Below are 19,597 nucleotides of genomic sequence, written 5' to 3' on the forward strand. Positions count from 1 at the left end.
GAGCACTGGGAGGGGGTGGCAGAAATCACTGGGGGGGGTGGCAGAGAGCACTGGGAGGAGGTGGCAGAGAGCACTGGGAGGGGGTGGCAGAAATCACTGGGGGGGGTGGCAGAGAGCACTGGGGGGGTGGCAGAAATCACTGGGGGGGTGGCAGAGAGCACTGGGAGGGGGTGGCAGAAATCACTGGGGGGGTGGCAGAGAGCACTGGGAGGGGGTGGCAGAAATCACTGGGGGGGTGGCAGAGAGCACTGGGAGGGGGTGGCAGAAATCACTGGGGGGGTGGCAGAGAGCACTGGGAGGGGGTGGCAGAAATCACTGGGGGGGTGGCAGAGAGCACTGGGAGGGGTGGCAGAAATCACTGGGGGGGGTGGCAGAAATCACTGGGGGGGGGGTGGCAGAGAGCACTGGGAGGGGGTGGCAGAAATCACGGGGGGGGGTGGCAGAAATCACTGGGGGGGTGGCAGAGAGCACTGGGAGGGGTGGCAGAAATCACTGGGGGGGGAGGCAGAGAGCACTGGGAGGGGGTGGCAGAAATCACTGGGGGGGTGGCAGAGAGCACTGGGAGGGGGTTGCAGAAATCACTGGGGGGGTGGCAGAAATCACTGGGGGGGGTGGCAGAGAGCACTGGGAGGGGGTGGCAGAAATCACTGGGGGGGTGGCAGAGAGCACTGGGAGGGGGTGGCAGAAATCACTGGGGGGGGTGGCAGAGAGCACTGGGAGGGGGTGGCAGAAATCACTGGGGGGGGTGGCAGAGAGCACTGGGAGGGGGTGGCAGAAATCACTGGGGGGGTGGCAGAGAGCACTGGGAGGGGGTGGCAGAAATCACTGGGAGGGGTGGCAGAAATCACTGGGGGGGTGGCAGAGAGCACTGGGAGGGGGTGGCAGAAATCACTGGGGGGGGGGTGGCAGAGAGCACTGGGAGGGGGTGGCAGAAATCACTGGGGGGGTGGCAGAGAGCACTGGGAGGGGGTGGCAGAAATCACTGGGGGGTGGCAGAAATCACTGGGGGGGGTGGCAGAGAGCACTGGGAGGGGGTGGCATAAATCACTGGGGGGGGGTGGCAGAGAGCACTGGGAGGGGGTGGCAGAAATCACTGGGGGGGGTGGCAGAGAGCACTGGGAGGGGGTGGCAGAATCACTGGGGGGGGTGGCAGAGAGCACTGGGAGGGGGTGGAAGAAATCACTGGGGGGGGGGTGGCAGAGAGCACTGGGAGGGGGTGGCAGAAATCACTGGGGGGGTGGCAGAGAGCACTGGGAGGGGGTGGCAGAAATCACTGGGGGGGTGGCAGAGAGCACTGGGAGGGGGTGGCAGAAATCACTGGGGGGGGTGGCAGAGAGCACTGGGATGGGGTGGCAGAAATCACTGGGGGGGTGGCAGAGAGCACTGGGAGGGGGTGGCAGAAATCACTGGGGGGGGGTGGCAGAGAGCACTGGGGGGGGTGGCAGAAATCACTGGGGGGTGGCAGAGAGCACTGGGAGGGGGTGGCAGAAATCACTGGGGGGTGGCAGAGAGCACTGGGAGGGGGTGGCAGAAATCACTGGGGGGGGTGGCAGAAATCACTGGGGGGGGGTGGCAGAGAGCACTGGGAGGGGGTGGCAGAAATCACTGGGAGGGGGGGGCAGAAATCACTGGGGGGGTGGCAGAGAGCACTGGGAGGGGGTGGCAGAAATCACTGGGGGGGGAGGCAGAGAGCACTGGGAGGGGGTGGCAGAAATCACTGGGGGGGTGGCAGAGAGCACTGGGAGGGGGTTGCAGAAATCACTGGGGGGGGTGGCAGAAATCACGGGGGGGGGGGGGTGGCAGAGAGCACTGGGAGGGGGTGGCAGAAATCACTGGGGGGGTGGCAGAGAGCACTGGGAGGGGGTGGCAGAAATCACTGGGGGGGGTGGCAGAGAGCACTGGGAGGGGGTGGCAGAAATCACTGGGGGGGTGGCAGAGAGCACTGGGAGGGGGTGGCAGAAATCACTGGGGGGGTGGCAGAGAGCACTGGGAGGGGGTGGCAGAAATCACTGGGAGGGGTGGCAGAAATCACTGGGGGGGTGGCAGAGAGCACTGGGAGGGGGTGGCAGAAATCACTGAGGGGGGGTGGCAGAGAGCACTGGGAGGGGGTGGCAGAAATCACTGGGGGGGGTGGCAGAGAGCACTGGGAGGGGGTGGCAGAATCACTGGGGGGGGGGTGGCAGAGAGCACTGGGAGGGGGTGGAAGAAATCACTGGGGGGGGGGGTGGCAGAGAGCACTGGGAGGGGGTGGAAGAAATCACTGGGGGGGTGGCAGAGAGCACTGGGAGGGGGTGGAAGAAATCACTGGGGGGGGGGTGGCAGAGAGCACTGGGAGGGGGTGGCAGAAATCACTGGGGGGGTGGCAGAGAGCACTGGGAGGGGGTGGCAGAAATCACTGGGGGGGGGTGGCAGAGAGCACTGGGATGGGGTGGCAGAAATCACTGGGGGGGTGGCAGAGAGCACTGGGAGGGGGTGGCAGAAATCACTGGGGGGGGGGGGTGGCAGAGAGCACTGGGGGGGGGGGGGTGGCAGAAATCACTGGGGGGGGGGGGGTGTCAGAGAGCACTGGGAGGGGGTGGCAGAAATCACTGGGGGGGGGGGGTGGCAGAGAGCACTGGGGGGGGGGGGTGGCAGAAATCACTGGGGGGGGGGGGTGGCAGAGAGCACTGGGGGGGGGTGGCAGAAATCACTGGGGGGGGGTGGCAGAGAGCACTGGGATGGGGTGGCAGAAATCACTGGGGGGGTGGCAGAGAGCACTGGGAGGGGGTGGCAGAAATCACTGGGGGGGGGGGTGGCAGAGAGCACGGGGGGGGGGTGGCAGAAATCACTGGGGGGGGGGGGGTGTCAGAGAGCACTGGGGAGATCACGAGGAGGCAAAGTGTATGAGAGGTGTAGAAGGAGCAGTGGGGGCGGCTGCATATAAAAAATCTTTTTCTCTGTCTCCCTTCTGCAGTATTGGAATGCCTGCTTCTCCTCTACCTCCCGCAGCCTCAGGCATTCCAATACTGCAGAAGGGAGACAGAGAAAAAGATTTTTTATATGCAGCCGCCCCCACTGCTCCTTCTATCCAGGTTACAGGAGAGGGGGGGGGCTGCACTCACGTTTTCTGCTATATCCGGGCCGGTGTAAGGAGCAACAGGTGTCCGCTCTGGCTCCTCCCCCTCGCAGTCACGCCCCCCGGCCGTGGAGAGGCCGAAGGCTTCTCATCTAGCTCCTCCCCCCTGTGTTTACGTCCACCCGGGAGGCCGCGGAGAGGCTTGATGAGCGGCGCGGGTTTAAAGAGACCTGTGCCCCGCGACTTGCAGCCTGGCGGCCTCTCGGTGGCCGCGGCCCACCGGGCGAATGCCCGGTTCGCCCGATGGCCAGTCCGGGCCTGCCACACAGTGAATATACTTAAATCAGGAAAGGTAAGTTTACTGTATACGAACTTGAAGAACAAGCATAGGTTCAGATCACAAACAAATAACTGTTAGACAATATCTCAATATGATTCCACAAGAGCCCTTGCAGGAATCAGCAATCAATATGTGGTAGGTAAAGGGTAAAACTAAAGAATGGTACCATTCACTTACGTTTTCAGGTAAATACTGCATTATGGCCACTAGGTGGAGCTGATGATCATAGAAAATATATACACATTAGACAGATTAGACCCAAAAAATGTCCTTCTAACTTGGTAGCTCCCTGGTTGGTTGAATCCACTTAGAAACCCGCCTACCATTTAGTTTCTGGGAGCTGAGGGACCTTTTGGTGAACCTCAAGTCACAACTTGAAGTTTGAAGTTTTCTCATAGTTGCAACTAATCCTATTTTGAATACAGTGCTTAAAAAACCATGAAACAAAATCCAACACAAACAGACAATAAAACCTCCACCTCCTTTTATTGTCCCGGAGAACATAAGCCACAAAAGAAACCACGTTTATTTCCTTTGTTCAACGTCCGACCCAAAGACTTGGACATGAAACCATTCTATGAAGGATTTCCTCAGATCAACGAATCAACAGGTGCAGCGCGAGGACCCCATGCCACCAGAGGGCCCCATCATTTAGAAATTCAGAAATTCAGAAATTTAGAAATTCAGAAATGAGAAAATCCAGAAAATCTGAAATTTAGAAATTCAGAAATCCAAAAAAAAAGAATATTTGAAAATCTGAAATATTAACTAAACTAATAATAACTTAAAGGGGTGGTTCCCCCTAAAACAAATTTCTAACAATACATTCGGAAGACTGCTTACACTGCGGGCAGGCTGGCTTTTTTTTTCCGTACATACCTCGATCATATCGCATATCGCCGTTTCATCCCTCGGCTTCCGGATACGAGTCTTGCTGGACCTAGTTGATTGACGTTCCTCCGACTGGCGCATACTGCGCGTCACGACTTTCCGACAGAAGCCGAATGTCATTGCGCAGGCGCCGTATAGAGTCGGCTCTATACGGCGCCTGCGCAGCGACGTTCGGCTTCTTTCGGAAAGTCGTGACGTCAAGTATGCGTCGGTCGGAGGAACGTCAATCAACTAGGAACGCCCACCGCCACAAGACTCATACCCGGAAGTCGAGGGATGAAACGGTGATATCGAGGTATGTACGAAAAAAAAAAAAAAAGCCAGCCTACCCGCAGTGTAAGCAGTCTTCCGAATGTATTGTTAGAAATTTGTTTTAGGGGGGAACCACCCCTTTAACTATTGCTAACTATTAAATTATAGGTATTGGAATTTCCTTTCAAATTTGGCTGTTAGTGAACATAATAAATACGAATTCATCCGAAGTTACGAATTATCCGAAATAGCGATTGCCGTATATCTAAATGAATGGAACGTAATGAATTAATAATAATAAATAACAATAATAATAATAATAATAAAATGTTTTGATTATTATTATTTATTATTAATATAATAATAACCGGTTATTCGATTTTTTACTCCTGGAGTATATGAGTTTGGCAATTCCAAAAAAATAATGCATTAACATGTAGGTAAACTACTTTTTTTTTTTTCGGGTCGTTCAATAGGATCGCAATTCGTAAATTAGTAATTTCGTAAATTTGATAATTAGGAAATTCGAGAATTTTGAAAATCTGAAAATAAGAAATACAACCTGAAAATTCGAAAGAATAAAGTAACTAACTAATAATAACTAACTATTAAATTATAGGTATTGGAATTTCCTTTCAAATTTGGCTGTTAGTGAAAGTAACTAATACAAATTTATCCGAAGATACGAATTATCTGAAATAGCGATTGCCGTATCTAAATGAATAGAACGTAACTAATTAATAATAATAAATAACTATAATAATAATAATAATAATAATAATTTTTTTTTATTATTATTATTATTTTTTATTATTAATTAGTTCAGTTCCCTTCGTTTAGCTGTGGCATTTGTTATTTTTCGATACTTCGTAACACCGGATTTTTTTGGCAACGCATTGTTTTTTTTAACCCCTTAACGCCCGCCGCACGACTATATACGTCCACAGAATGGCACGTACAGGCAGAAGGGCGTATATATACGTCCTTGCCTTCTAGCGGGTCGGGGGTCCGATCGAGGCCCACCCCCCGCTGCGTGCGGCAGGCAGATTCCCTCGGGGAGCGATCCGGGACGACGGCGCAGCTATTCGTTTATAGCCGCTCCGTCGCGATCGCTCCCCGGAGCTGAAGAACGGGGAGAGTCGTATGTAAACACGGCTTCCCCGTGCTTCACTGTGGTGGCTGCATCGATCGAGTGATCCCTTTTATAGGGAGACTCGATCGATGACGTCAGTCCTACAGCCACACCCCCCTACAGTTGTAAACACACACTAGGTGAACCCTAACTCCTACAGCGCCCCCTGTGGTTAACTCCCAAACTGCAACTGTCATTTTCACAATAAACAATGCAATTTAAATGCATTTTTTGCTGTGAAAATGACAATGGTCCCAAAAATGTGTCAAAATTGTCCGACGTGTCCGCCATAATGTCGCAGTCACGAAAAAAATCGCTGATCGCCGCCATTAGTAGTAAAAAAAAAAGAATTAATAAAAATGCAATAAAACTATCCCCTATTTTGTAAACGCTATACATTTTGCGCAAACCAATCGATAAACACTTATTGCGATTTTTTTTACCAAAAATAGGTAGAAGAATACGTATCGGCCTAAACTGAGGGAAAAAAAAATTTATATATGTTTTTGGGGGATTTTTATTATAGCAAAAAGTAAAAAATATTGAATTTTTTTCAAAATTGTCGCTCTATTTTTGTTTATAGCGCAAAAAATAAAAACCGCAGAGGTGATCAAATACCACCAAAAGAAAGCTCTATTTGTGGGGAAAAAAAGGACGCCAATTTTGTTTGGGAGCCACGTCTCACGACTGCGCAATTGTCTGTTAAAGCGACGCAGTGCCGAATCGCAAAACCTGGCCTGGGCATTTAGCTGCCTAAAGGTCCGGGGCTTAAGTTTTTAATTGACAACTTTATTATATACTCCAGGAGTAAAAAATGGAATAAGCTGTTATTATTTATGGTATTAAGGTTTGATCACGCACTACAGACACAGATCTAGTCGTTGTAATATTTTACGTCTTTATATAAATAAATCCAAGTTTTATAAACAAACAAAAATATTGCTTTTTGACAAGCAGAAATGCAACTTGAAAATATAAAAAATAAAAAAAAACGATGTCCGCCGGACTTGAGTGTTGATTGAGGGGCCCCCTGGAGCTGAGAAGCAGGGGGGGTGGTAGAAGTGGTTGAGCAGGGGGGGGCGGTGCCGTGAAGCTGATCGAAGTTGTTGAGCGGGGGAGGGGGGATGTGCCGTCAATCCGAGTTGTTGAGCGGGGGTGGGCGCCGATCGTAGCTGATTTAAGTTGTTGAGTGGGTGGAGGGGGGATGTTGTTCCGCCGATCGTAGTTGTTGAGCGGGGGGCCCGTGGGGGGGGGGGTAAAGAGGACTTCTTACCTCTTCATCAGCAGCGGCATGGATTTTTCTGGTTCCTCCTCCTCGGGGGCCCACTATTGGGTGGGGCCCATGAGCTTGAGCCCAGTCATACCCAATGGTAAGTCCGGCCCTGGGAACAGCTATCTCTCTCCTCCTCCAGTCATCCCCATCCCCCCCCCAACAGTTTGAAACACCTCCCAGGCAACACATTTAACCCCCTCGATCGCCCCCTAGTGTTAACCCCTTCCCTGCCAGTGACATTTACACAGTAATCAGTGCACTTTTATAGCGCTGATCGCTGTATAAATGACAATGGTCCCAAAAAGTGTCCGATCTGTCCGCTGCAAAGTCGCAGTCCCGCTAAAAATCTCCACCATTGCTAGTAAAAAAAAAAAAGGAAATAATAAAAAGTCCCTAAATCTATCACCTATTTTGTAGACGCTATGGGCCAGATTCACCAAAGAGATACGACGGCGTATCTGCTGATACGCCGTTGTATCTCTGTTTCTATCTATGCGACTGATTCATAGAATCAGTTACGCATAGATAGCCAGAAGATCCGACAGGTGTAATTGTTTTATACTGTCGGATCTTAGGATGCAGTACCGCGGCCGCCGCTGGGGGGAGTTCGCGTCGTAAACCAGCGTCGGGTATGCAAATTAGGAGTTACGGCGATCCACAACGGATTTTCGCGTTCGCTACGTCGCTGCTAGTCTAGTTTCCCGTTGCAAAGTTAGTTGTCGTTTTGGGTGCCCTAACTTTAGTCAGCAAACGTATGTGCTGTCTAAAGTATGGCCGTCGTTCCCGCGTCGAAACTTAAAAATGAACGTCGTTTGCGTAAGCCGTCCGGCAATACGGAATTACGGTACGCGCGTCGCCGTTCGAAAAAATGACGTCACGGCGCGCAAAGCACGACGGGAATTCCGAAACTGAGCATGCGCAGTAGGTCCGGCGCGGGAGCGCGCCTAATTTGAATGGCACACGCCCATTTGAATTGGCCCGCCTTGCGCCGGAGGCCGCCGGCGTAGTTTTCATCGCAAGTGCTTGGTGAATCAGGCACTTGTGATGAAAACTTGCGGCGGTGTAACGTATCTACGATACGTTACGCCGCCGCGATTCTACGTGAATCTGGCCCTTTTTAACCAAAAATATCTAGAAGAATACAAATCGGCCTCACCTGATGAAGAAATGTTTTCTTTTTTTTTGGCTATTTATTATTTATTTATTTACAAAATTGTCGCTCTATTTTTGTTTATAGCTAAAAAAAATAAAAACCGCAGAGGTGATCAAATACCACCAAAATAAAGTTCTATTTGTGGGGAAAAAAGGACGCCAATTTTGTTTGGGTACAGCGTCGCACGACCGCGCAATTGTCTGTTAAAGCGACGCAGTGCCGAATCGCAAAAAATGGCCCCGGTCACGGGGAATTTACACTGACCACCTGTGTAAGGGAGGATTTACACTGACCACCTGTGTAAGGGCAATTCTGCACTTACCACCAATGTAAAGGGAAATGTACACTGATCACCAATGTTATGAAGAATTTACACTGACAACCAATGTAATGGGGGACATCAACAACCAATAACAACCAATAAAGGGGGGTTTCTACACTGACCACCAATGTAAGGGGGATTTACACTCACCCCCAATTTAAAGGGGGCTTCTACATTGACCACCAATGTAATGGGATTTACACTGACCACCAATGTAATGGGGGATTTACACTGACCACCAATGTAATGGGGATTTACACTGACCACCAATGTAATGGGGATTTACACTGACCACCAATGTAATGGGATTTACACTGACCACCAATGTAATGGGGATTTATACTGACCACCAATGTAATGGGGATTTACACTGACCACCAATGTAAGGGGGATTTACATTGACCACCAATGTAATGGGGATTTACACTGACCACCAATGTAATGGGGATTTACACTGACCACCAATGTAATGGGAATTTACACTGACCACCAATGTAAGGGGGATTTACACTCACCCCCAATTTAAAGGGGATTTACACTGACCACCAATGTAATGGGGATTTACACTGACCCCCAATGTAATGGGGATTTACACTGACCACCAATGTAATGGGGATTTACACTGACCACCAATGTAATGGGGATTTACACTGACCACCAATGTAATGGGGGATTTACACTGACCACCAATGTAATGGGGATTTACACTGACCACCAATGTAATGGGGATTTACACTGACCACCAATGTAATGGGGATTTACACTGACCACCAATGTAATGGGGATTTACACTGACCACCAATGTAATGGGGATTTACACTGACCACCAATGTAATGGGGATTTACACTGACCACCAATGTAATGGGGGATTTACACTGACCACCAATGTAATGGGGATTTACACTGATCACCAATGTAATGGGGGATTTACACTGACCACCAATGTAATGGGGATTTACACTGATCACCAATGTAATGGGGATTTACACTGACCACCAATGTAATGGGGATTTACACTGACCACCAATGTAATGGGGGATTTACACTGATCACCAATGTAATGGGGATTTACACTGACCACCAATGTAATGGGGATTTACACTGACCACCAATGTAATGGGGGATTTACACTGACCACCAATGTAATGGGGATTTACACTGACCACCAATGTAATGGGGATTTATACTGACCACCAATGTAATGGGGGATTTACACTGACCACCAATGTAATGGGGGATTTACACTGACCACCAATGTAATGGGATTTACACTGACCACCAATGTAATGGGATTTACACTGACCACCAATGTAATGGGGATTTACACTGACCACCAATGTAATGGGGATTTATACTGACCACCAATGTAATGGGGGATTTACACTGACCACCAATGTAATGGGGGATTTACACTGACCACCAATGTAATGGGGATTTACACTGACCACCAATGTAATGGGGGATTTACACTGACCACCAATGTAATGGGATTTACACTGACCACCAGTGTAATGGGGATTTACACTGACCACCAATGTAATGGGATTTACACTGACCACCAATGTAATGGGGGATTTACACTGACCCCCAATGTAATGGGGATTTACACTGACCCCCAATGTAATGGGGATTTATACTGACCACCAATGTAATGGGGGATTTACACTGACCACCAATGTAATGGGGGATTTACACTGACCACCAATGTAATGGGGATTTACACTGACCACCAATGTAATGGGGATTTACACTGACCACCAATGTAATGGGGATTTACACTGACCACCAATGTAATGGGGATTTACACTGACCACCAATGTAATGGGATTTACACTGACCACCAATGTAATGGGGGATTTACACTGACCACCAATGTAATGGGGATTTATACTGACCACCAATGTAATGGGGGATTTACACTGACCACCAATGTAATGGGGGATTTACACTGACCACCAATGTAATAGGAACATTCACAGTAACCAATAGTGTTGAGCGGAATACGCCATATTCGATTTCGCGATATATTACGAATATATAGACGAATATTCGTGAAATATTTGCTAAAATCGAATATTTGTGATATTTTATAAAAAAAAAAATGTTGCGAAATTTCGCTAATGCGAATGCGAAATTGATTGCGAAATTTTGACAACTGTGGTAGGAGAACTCTGATTGGCTCTGATGCAAAAGAAGGGCGGAGAAAGTATTCGCGAATATTCGGAAATCGAATATTCGCGATTGCGAACATTCGGCAACATAAAAGGATCGCCTCAGCTTAGCTACTCGGCCCAGGGCCTCTAATCATACCAGCAATGCTTTTAGACGTCGATAGGATGTGATCTGTTTTAAAAATAAATTTGAAAAAATACGAATATTCGGAATAGCGAATTTTGGCCGCGAAATTCGAGTTATTCGCGAATATTCGAATATGCCATATTCGTAACGAATATTCGAAATGCGAATATTCGTGAGCAACACTAGTAACCAACAATGTAAGGAAGAATTTACACTGACCACCAATGTAAGGCTTAATGACCACAGTTGTAGGCAGGACTTTCAAGCATGCCCCTGTACCTCCCCAGTGGGCAGCATTCAGCAGAAGTGATGGTGGATATGACCTCGGGGGGGGGGGGGCATTATATATATATATATATATATATATATATATATATATATATATATATATATATATATATATATATGAATGCCGCCTCTATTTACAAATCAATGGTGTTGGGCCGCGGCTATTTACATAACAATGTTGTCGCTATTTAACAATGCAGGTTATTTACATGCAAATACAGGGTATGCAGGTGAGTCACCTGTAGATGGCAATAGGGCGGAGCTGGGCAGCATCAGTAACAGAACTTCACACTGAGATACCAGGACACAGCACAGGACTAATAACTTCAAGGGACCAGATAATTTACACTGGGGTGGTTGGCAAGTATGAGACAGCTGCTATGGGCCCCAAAAACCATGATGGGCTTTGGGCCCCTTTTACCATTCCTTAACTACTTAACCCCCGGATCAATATTGCTGGTCAAAGACCAGAGCTCTTTTTTGCGATTCGGCACTGCGTCGCTTTAAATGACAATTGCGCGGTCGTGCGACGTGGCTCCCAAACAAAATTGGCGTCCTTTTTTTCCCCCCACAAATAGAGCTTTCTTTTGATGGTATTTGATCACCTCTGCGGTTTTTAGTTTTTGCGCTATAAACAAAAATAGAGCGACAATTTTGATTTTTTTTTTTTATATTTTTTTACTTTTAGCTGTAATAAATATCCCCCAAAAATATATAAAAAAATATTTTCCTCAGTTTAGGCCGATACGTATTCTTCTACCTATTTTTTCGTAAAAAAATCGCAATAAGCGTTTATCGATTGGTTTGCGCAATAGTTATAGCGTTTACAAAATAGGTGGGTAGTTTTATGGCATTTTTGTTAATATTTTTTTTTTACTAGTAATGGCGGCGATCAGCGATTTTTATCGGTACTGCGACATTATGGTGGACACATCGGACAATTTTGACACATTTTTGGGACCATTGGCATTTTTATAGCGATCAGTGTGATAAAAATGCATTGATTACTGTAAAAATGCCACTGGCAGGGAAGGGGTTAACACTAGGGGGCGAGGAAGGGGTTAAGTATGTTCCCTGGGTGTGTTCTAACTGTAGGGGGGGTGGACTCACTCGGGGAAATGACTGATCTTCTGTTTATACATTGTATGAACAGACGGTCAGGCATTTCTCCCCCTGACAGGACCGGGAGCTGTGTGTTTACACTCACAACTCCCGGTTCTCTCTCTGTAATGAGCGATCGCGGGTGCCCGGCGGTGATCGCGACCGCCGGGCACGCGCATGGGAGTCAGAAACGAGCGGGCGCGCATGCCCCCTACTGGCCGCTTCTTCTGCCGACGTAGAGCTACGGGCTCTCGCGCAGGAGAGCCGACCTGACGCCGTAGAACTGCGGCGGCTGGTCTGCAACCAGTTAAAGTTTGCCTCAATGACCTCGATGAGACATGCACTGATCAAGATACAGATCGGAAGCTCATTGGAGCTTTACGTGGAAAATTTGAAAACATGTTTTTAACCACTTGCTGCCCGCCAATGACAGATTGACGGCGGCAAAGTGGTTGTAGAATCCTGACCGGACGTCATATGACGTCCTCAGGATTCTTAGCCGCTGCGCGCCCCCGGGGGCGCGCATCGCGGCGATCGTTGTTGCGGGGTGTCAGTCTGACACCCCGCAACACCGATCTCGGTAAAGAGTCTCTCACGGAGACTCTTTACCACGTGATCAGCCGTGTCCAACCGCGGCTGATCACGGTGTAAACAGGAAGAGCCGTCGATGGCTCTTCCTCACTCGCGTCTGACAGACGCGAGTAGAGGAGAGCAGATCGGCGGCTCTCCTGACAGGGGGGGTTCGCGCTGATTGTTTATCAGCGCAGCCCCCCCTCGGATCGCCACATGGACCACCAGGGATGCCCACCAGGGAAGGGCAAAACAAAAAAAATTGAGAAAAAAAAAGTCAAAAAAAATAAATAAAAAAAGTCTGGGGGAAAAAAAAAAAGGATGCAAAAAAAAAAGATGCCAATCAGTGCCCACAAATGGGCACTGACTGGCAACAAGTAAATCAGTGCCGCCCCACAGTGTCCATCAGTGCCGCCCCACAGTGTCCATCAGTGCCACCCCACAGTGTCCATCAGTGCCACCCCACAGTGCCCATCAGTGCCACCCCACAGTGCCCATCAGTGCAACCCCACAGTGCCCATCTGTGCCACCCATGAGTGCCCATCTGTGCCGCCCATGAGTGCCCAGTGCTGCCCATGAGTGCCCATCAGTGCCGCCCATGAGTGCCCATCAGTGCCGCCCATAAGTGCCCATCAGTGCCAACTATGTGTGCCCATGAGTGCCGCCTATGTGTGCCCATCAGTGCCGCATACCAGCGCCGCCAATCAGTGCCACCTCATCTGTGCCCGTCAGTACTACCTCGTCGATGTCCATCAGTGCCATCTCATCTGTGCCCATCAGTGCCACCATATCAGTGCCCATAATTGAAAGAGAAAACTTACTTATTTACAAAAAAATTACAGAAAAAAATAAAAACTTAATTTTTTTCAAAATTTTCGGTCTTTTTTTAGTTGTTGCGCAAAAAAAAAAATCGCAGAGGTGATCAAATACCACCAAAAGAAAGCTCTATTTGTGGGTAAAAAAGGACGCCAATTTTGTTTGGGTACAGTGTAGCATGACCGCGCAATTGCCATTCAAAGTGCGACAGTGCTGAAAGCTGAAAATTGGCTTGGGCAGGAAGGTACGTAAGTGCCCTGTATGGAAGTGGTTAAGCTCGTTCTCCATAAATAGAAACACGAGTTGAGCGTTATTATCCAAAGAAAGATAGACCCGCACATGTGTTCTAATGCAAAGGTTTAGTCATACTATACATTTGTATTGGCCTTGCAGCTCTGGCTAGGTGACCGTCCCCCCATCACGGAAGATATGCTATGGACAACACCTAACGCAATCCCCCTAAAACGGAGACAAAAAAACGAGACGTACCTTCATTATTCTGTCCAACGCAGCATGGTGATCGGGCCGATGAGAAAAACACTTTCTGTTCCAGCAAAGATTCCCTCAACGAAGCCGCGCAACAGACCCTGGACTATAAAAAGGCTTGTCAATTTCCTGTCTGCTAATGCCTCGGGGACACAGAACAATAGAAGTTACTGCTATAAAAAAACACACAAGAGTACTTGTGCAAAATACATCAACAACTGCCTGGTTCCTTCGAAAACGATAAAATGTGGGATTATGGAAGAATCTGGTCAGCCCTAAATTATTCTCCGCAGTTAAAAAAAAAAAATTCTTAAGCCGCGTACACGCGACCGTTATTCATGTCATGGAAAAAAATAACACAAAGGGCTAGATTCAGAAAGCCCGCCGTAAGTTTGTGCGGGCACGCTACGCCGCCGTAACTTAGTGAGGCTGGATTCACAAAGAACCTGCGCCCTAAGTTACGGCGGCGTAGCGTACATCCGTCGGCGTAAGCGCGCCAAATTCAAATTGAGAAGAGGTGGGCGTGTTTTATGCAAATAAAACATGACCCCACGTAAACGACGTCTCTCACGAACGGCGCATGCGCCGTCCGTGAACGTATCCCAGTGCGCATGCTCCTAATCACGTTGCAAATAGTCAATGCTTTCGACGTGAACGAAATTTACGCAAAGCCCTATTCGCGAACGACTTACGCAAACAACGTAAACATTTTCAAAATTCGGCGCGGGAACGACGTCCATACTGAACATTGGCTACGCCTCATATAGCAGGAGTAACGTTACGCCAGAAAAAGCTTTACGCAAACGACGTAAAAAAAAAAATCCGCCGGGCGCATGTACGTTTCTGAATCGGCGTATCCAGCTCATTTCTACGCTCAAATCGACGGAAGCGCCACCTAGCGGCCAGCGTAAATATGCAGCCTAAGATACGACGGTGTAAGAGACTTACGCCAGTCGGATCTTAGCCTAATTTCGGCGTATCTTGCTTTCTGAATACAGAAAGAAGATACGCCGGCGCAGCTTTGAATTTACGTGTATGAATAGATGGATACGCCGACGTAAATTCTTTCAGAATCTAGCCCAAAGTTTTTCTCGACACGATTTCTCTCAAGCCTGCCTTGCCTACACATGATCCTTGTAATAGGAATAAAAGTGATCAAAACATTTCAAAAGGAAAAAGTCATTTAAAACTACTTGCGGCTATAATGAATTGTTGGGTCCCGGCAAAACAGATACAAGTAATTGACAAAAATGACATCCCCGCCCCAGTCCATTACCACGCCCTTTGGGTCTGGTATAAATATTAAGGGGAAGCCTGTGCCAAAATGAAAAAAAAAATGGCGTGGGGTTCCCCCCAAAAATCCATACCAGACCCTTATTTGAGCATGCAACCTGGCAGGCTGCAGGAAAAGAGGGGATGACGAGAGAGCGCCCCCACCCCTGAATCATACCAGGCTATCATACCAGGCCACATGCCCTCAACATGGGGAGGATGTCCCCATGTTGATGGGGACAAGGGCTTCATCTCCACAACCCTTGCCCGGTGGTTGTAGGGGTCTGTGGGCGGGGGGCTTATCGGAATCTGGAAGCCCCCTTTAACAAAGGGGACCTCCAGATCCCGGCCCCCCTATGTGAATAACAGCGGTTTCCCCATGCTGTGGTGATGGGTGACCCCGCCCACTCTGACGCATCATAGGAAACCCCCTTGCATCAGAGGGGGCGGGCTCACCCATCCACATCACGGGGGGGGCGCCGCCCTCGGTTATAAAAGAGCTGTCAGATGGCTCACATGTCATTTGGCCAGGAGCCTCCTATGGAGGCGGTATCGTTCGTAGCGGCGGGTCGGACTCGTAGAAGGATTACGGTGCTGGAATTCTTATTTTTATTAAAGGACTTGTCCCAACTTTGTGTGTGTGTTTTTTCCCTTTTTTTCTCACTTGTTTGGGTGAAATGGTAGGGGTAAATTGTACCCATTACCAATTCACATAGGGGGCAGGATCTGGAGGTCCCCTTTGTTAAAGGGGGCTTCCAGATTCCGATAAGCCCCCCGCCTGCAGACCCCCACAACCACCTGGCAAGGGTTGTGGGGATAAGGCCCTTGTCCTCATCAACATGGGGACATCCTCCCCACGTTGAGGGCATGTGGCCTGGTATGGTTCAGGAGGGGGGCTCTCTTGCCCCCCCTCTTTTCCTGCGGCCTGCCAGGTTGCGTGCTCGGATAAGGGTCTGGTATTGATTTTGGGGGGAAACCCCACGCCATTTTTTTTATTTTGGTGCTGGGTTCCCCTTAAAATCCATACCAGACCTGAAGGGTCTGGTACAGATTTTGAGGGAGACCCCTACGCCATTTTTTTTTTTCAATTTGGTGCAGGGTTCCCCTAATATCCATACCAGACCTGAAGGGCCTGGTGATGGAATTTGGGGGGACCCCCACGCATTTATTTTTGTTGATTTGGGGTTCCCCTTAACCACTTCCATACCAGGTACTTACGCAGCTTCCCGCCCAAGCCAATTTTCAGCTTTCAGCACTGTCGCACTTTGAATGGCAATTGCGCGGTCATGCTACACTGTACCCAAACAAAATTGGCGTCCTTTTTTCCCCACAAATAGAGCTTTCTTTTGGTGGTATTTGATCACCTCTGCGATTTTTTTTTTTTGCGCAACAACTAAAAAAAGGCTGAAAATTTGGAAAAAAAATTACGTTTTTATTTTTTTCTGTTAATTTTTTTGTAAATAAGTTTTCTCTTTCAATTACGGGCACTGATATGGCGGCACTAATGGGCACCGATGAGATGGCACTGATGGACATCGATGAGGTAGTACTGACGGGCACAGATGAGGTGGCACTGATTGGCGGCGCTGGTATGCGACACTGATGGGCACACATAGGCGTCACTGATGGGCACACATAGGCGGCACTGATGGGCACACATAGGCGGCACTGATGGGCACACATAGGCGGCACTGATGGGCACACATAGGCGGCACTGATGGGCACTCATGGGCGGCACTGGGCACTCATAGGCGGCACAGATGGGCACTCATGGGCGGCACTGATGGATACTTATGGGTGGCACAGATGGGCACTGCTAGGTGGGCACTGGGCATGGATGGGCACTGTGGGTGGCACTGATGGACACTGGGGTGGCGCTGATGGACACTGGGGTGGCGCTGATGGACACTGGGGTGGCAGCACTGATTGTTGCCAGTCAGTGCCCATTTGTGGGCACTGACTGGCATCTTTTTTCTTTATGTTTTTTTTTTATTTATTTTTTAACTTTTTTTTTTTTTCTGGCTTTTTTTTTTTTTTTTGCCCACCCTGGTGCTCCAGGGTGGGCATCCCTGGTGGTCCAGTGTGGCGATCCGAGGGGGGGCTGCGCTGATAAACAATCAGCGCGAACCCCCCCTGTCAGGAGAGCCGCCGATCGGCTATCCTCTACTCGCGTCTGTCAGACGCGAGTGAGGAAGAGCCATCGGCGGCTCTTCCTGTTTACATCGTGATCAGCCGTGGTTGGACACGGCTGATCACGTGGTAAAGAGTCTCCGCCGGAGGCTCTTTACCGAGATCGGAGATGCAGGGTGTCAGACTGACACCCCGCATCACCGATCGCCGCGATGCGCGCCCCCACGGGCGCGCGCGGCATGAAATCCTGCAGGACGTTCTAGAACGTCCTGTCAGGATTTCATAACCACTTCCCGGACGTAAATCGGCCATAGGCCGGGCGGGAAGTGGTTAATATTCTTACCAGACCCAAAGGGCCTGGTAATGGACTCGGGGGGAGGGAACCCATGTCGTTTTTTTCAATGACTTGTATCTGTATTGCCGGGACCCGACAATTCATTATAGTCGTGAGTAGTTTTAAATGACTTTTTTCGCTTTAGAAATGTAATTTTGTGCAGGGACTGTTCTAAACACGGCAAACATGCGCTACTTCACAGGCATACTATAGACACCCCCCCCCCCCAGTATGAAATTTAAAGGAATATATATATATACTTTTATTGTTTCACTTTAAGCATTATTAAAATCACTGCTCCCAAAAAAACATTGGTTTTTAAAACTTTTTTTGCATTGATACATGTCCCCTGGGACAGGACCCGGGTCCCCTTTTTATGACAATAACTTGCATATTAGCCTTTAAAATTAGCACTTTTTTTTTTTCATGTTCGTGTCCCATAGACTTTAATGGTGTTCGCACAATTCTTTTGCCTGTTTGCATGCTCTGCTGCAAATCGAACCAGGGCGGGGGGGGGGGGGGGGGGGTGTTAGGTAAAGTCCATGCAAAGCCAAACCTTTTAAATGTTGGATACAGGAAAGGAATAACATTTCTGCTCTTTTCTTTTTAATCTGGATACACAAGAGGAATCTCTTTAAAGCGAATGAATTCCCACCTTGGTTGTTTGTTACAGGAACAATTTTCCCCATTGGAACACTTTCCATCATTTTTTTGTCTCTGTGACAATGGTCACTATTACAAATAAGGAGGGTATATCTTTCTAATGGAGACAGACAGCAATAAAAACAATCCATAAAAATTTGATAACAGTTAATGTTCTCTAAAAAAAAAAAAGAACATAACTTTCACATTAATAATTATGCTACCAAAATGAGTGTGTGCTGTAAATTCCCCCCCCCTGCATGTAAAAACAAAAAGAAGTAGAGAAAAGTGCCACTACCTAAGTGCACACTACAGTGACATGAAAGTGAGCACGACTTGGCGAGGCAACTTGAGGCAACTTTGAGGCAACTTCAAGGCTCCAGGACAGGCAACTTTGCCAGTGGCCAATAAAACAATAATCAGCTCTGTGGGAGGGAGGGGTTTGCCTGAGATAACTATTTTCTCTTCCTGTAAAGTTGCTTCAGTTAAGACACTGATCCGACTTTGAGCCCTGGTTCTCACTGGGCTGCGGGAGTGAAGCTGTGCGAGTTCAGCTGAACTCGCACGGCTTCACTCCCGCTGGCAGTCCCGATTTCGGCCGCGATTTAAGAGACATCTGTGCAGGTTTCTGCACAGATGTCAATATCGTCCCGAAATCGCAAAAAGTAGTACAGGAACTACTTTTTAAAAATCGGTGCAGCGCCGCAGATGCGGCGTCGCACCGATTAGGACGGTGTCATTGCCGAAAATTGCCGGCAAATGCCCCCGATTATCTGCATTAGTCAGCCTCAGAATCTGTGTAATTAAATTGCTCCGTTGATCCCCGCTGAGCCGGCGGATGACAGGGCGGTCCCCGCACACTGTGCAGGGACCGCCCTGTCTTTTCTCCGCTCTATGGGGGGGATCGGATGAACACTGACCGTCTGTCCGTGTTCATCCGATCCGCAGGCGGATGGAAAAATAGGGTTTTCCTCCATCTGCAGAATTGGAGGAATGCGGAACCGGGCGAGATCTGGTGTCAGCGGATGTTCATAGGGACCAATGTATGTCCCTTTTTCATCCGTACACGGATAGATGAAAAAGCGGACATACGGTCCGCCCGTGTGAAAGAGTCCTTAAGGCCCGGTTCACACTGCGAATCCACTGAGTTCCCGCATTGCACCCGACACACACAGCAGTTCACACTGCCATATGCGAACTGCTGGGAAGTGTCATATCTTAATGACACCCCCATTTCAGCT

The 19,597-nt window shown here is 48.8% G+C and overlaps 1 protein-coding gene across 3 annotated transcripts in view; it reads right to left on the reverse strand.

Annotated features, from left to right (window-relative positions):
• The window catches only part of LOC120933634 (alpha-2,8-sialyltransferase 8E-like), a 135,523-nt gene that overhangs the window by 111,551 nt on the left and 4,375 nt on the right, over positions 1-19,597 (reverse strand). Inside the window, exon 1 of one of the 3 annotated variants that reach the window (XM_040346945.1) lies at positions 13,982-14,100. The exons of 1 other annotated variant lie outside the window; for it this stretch is intronic. The gene's annotated coding sequence lies outside the window, so the exon portion shown is untranslated. Of the gene's footprint in view, positions 1-13,981; positions 14,101-19,597 lie in introns of those variants that run through there. One more of the 3 variants, XM_040346943.1, reaches the window with a different exon arrangement.

This window comes from Rana temporaria, chromosome 3 (assembly GCF_905171775.1).
Source record: "Rana temporaria chromosome 3, aRanTem1.1, whole genome shotgun sequence".
NCBI lineage: Eukaryota > Metazoa > Chordata > Amphibia > Anura > Ranidae > Rana > Rana temporaria.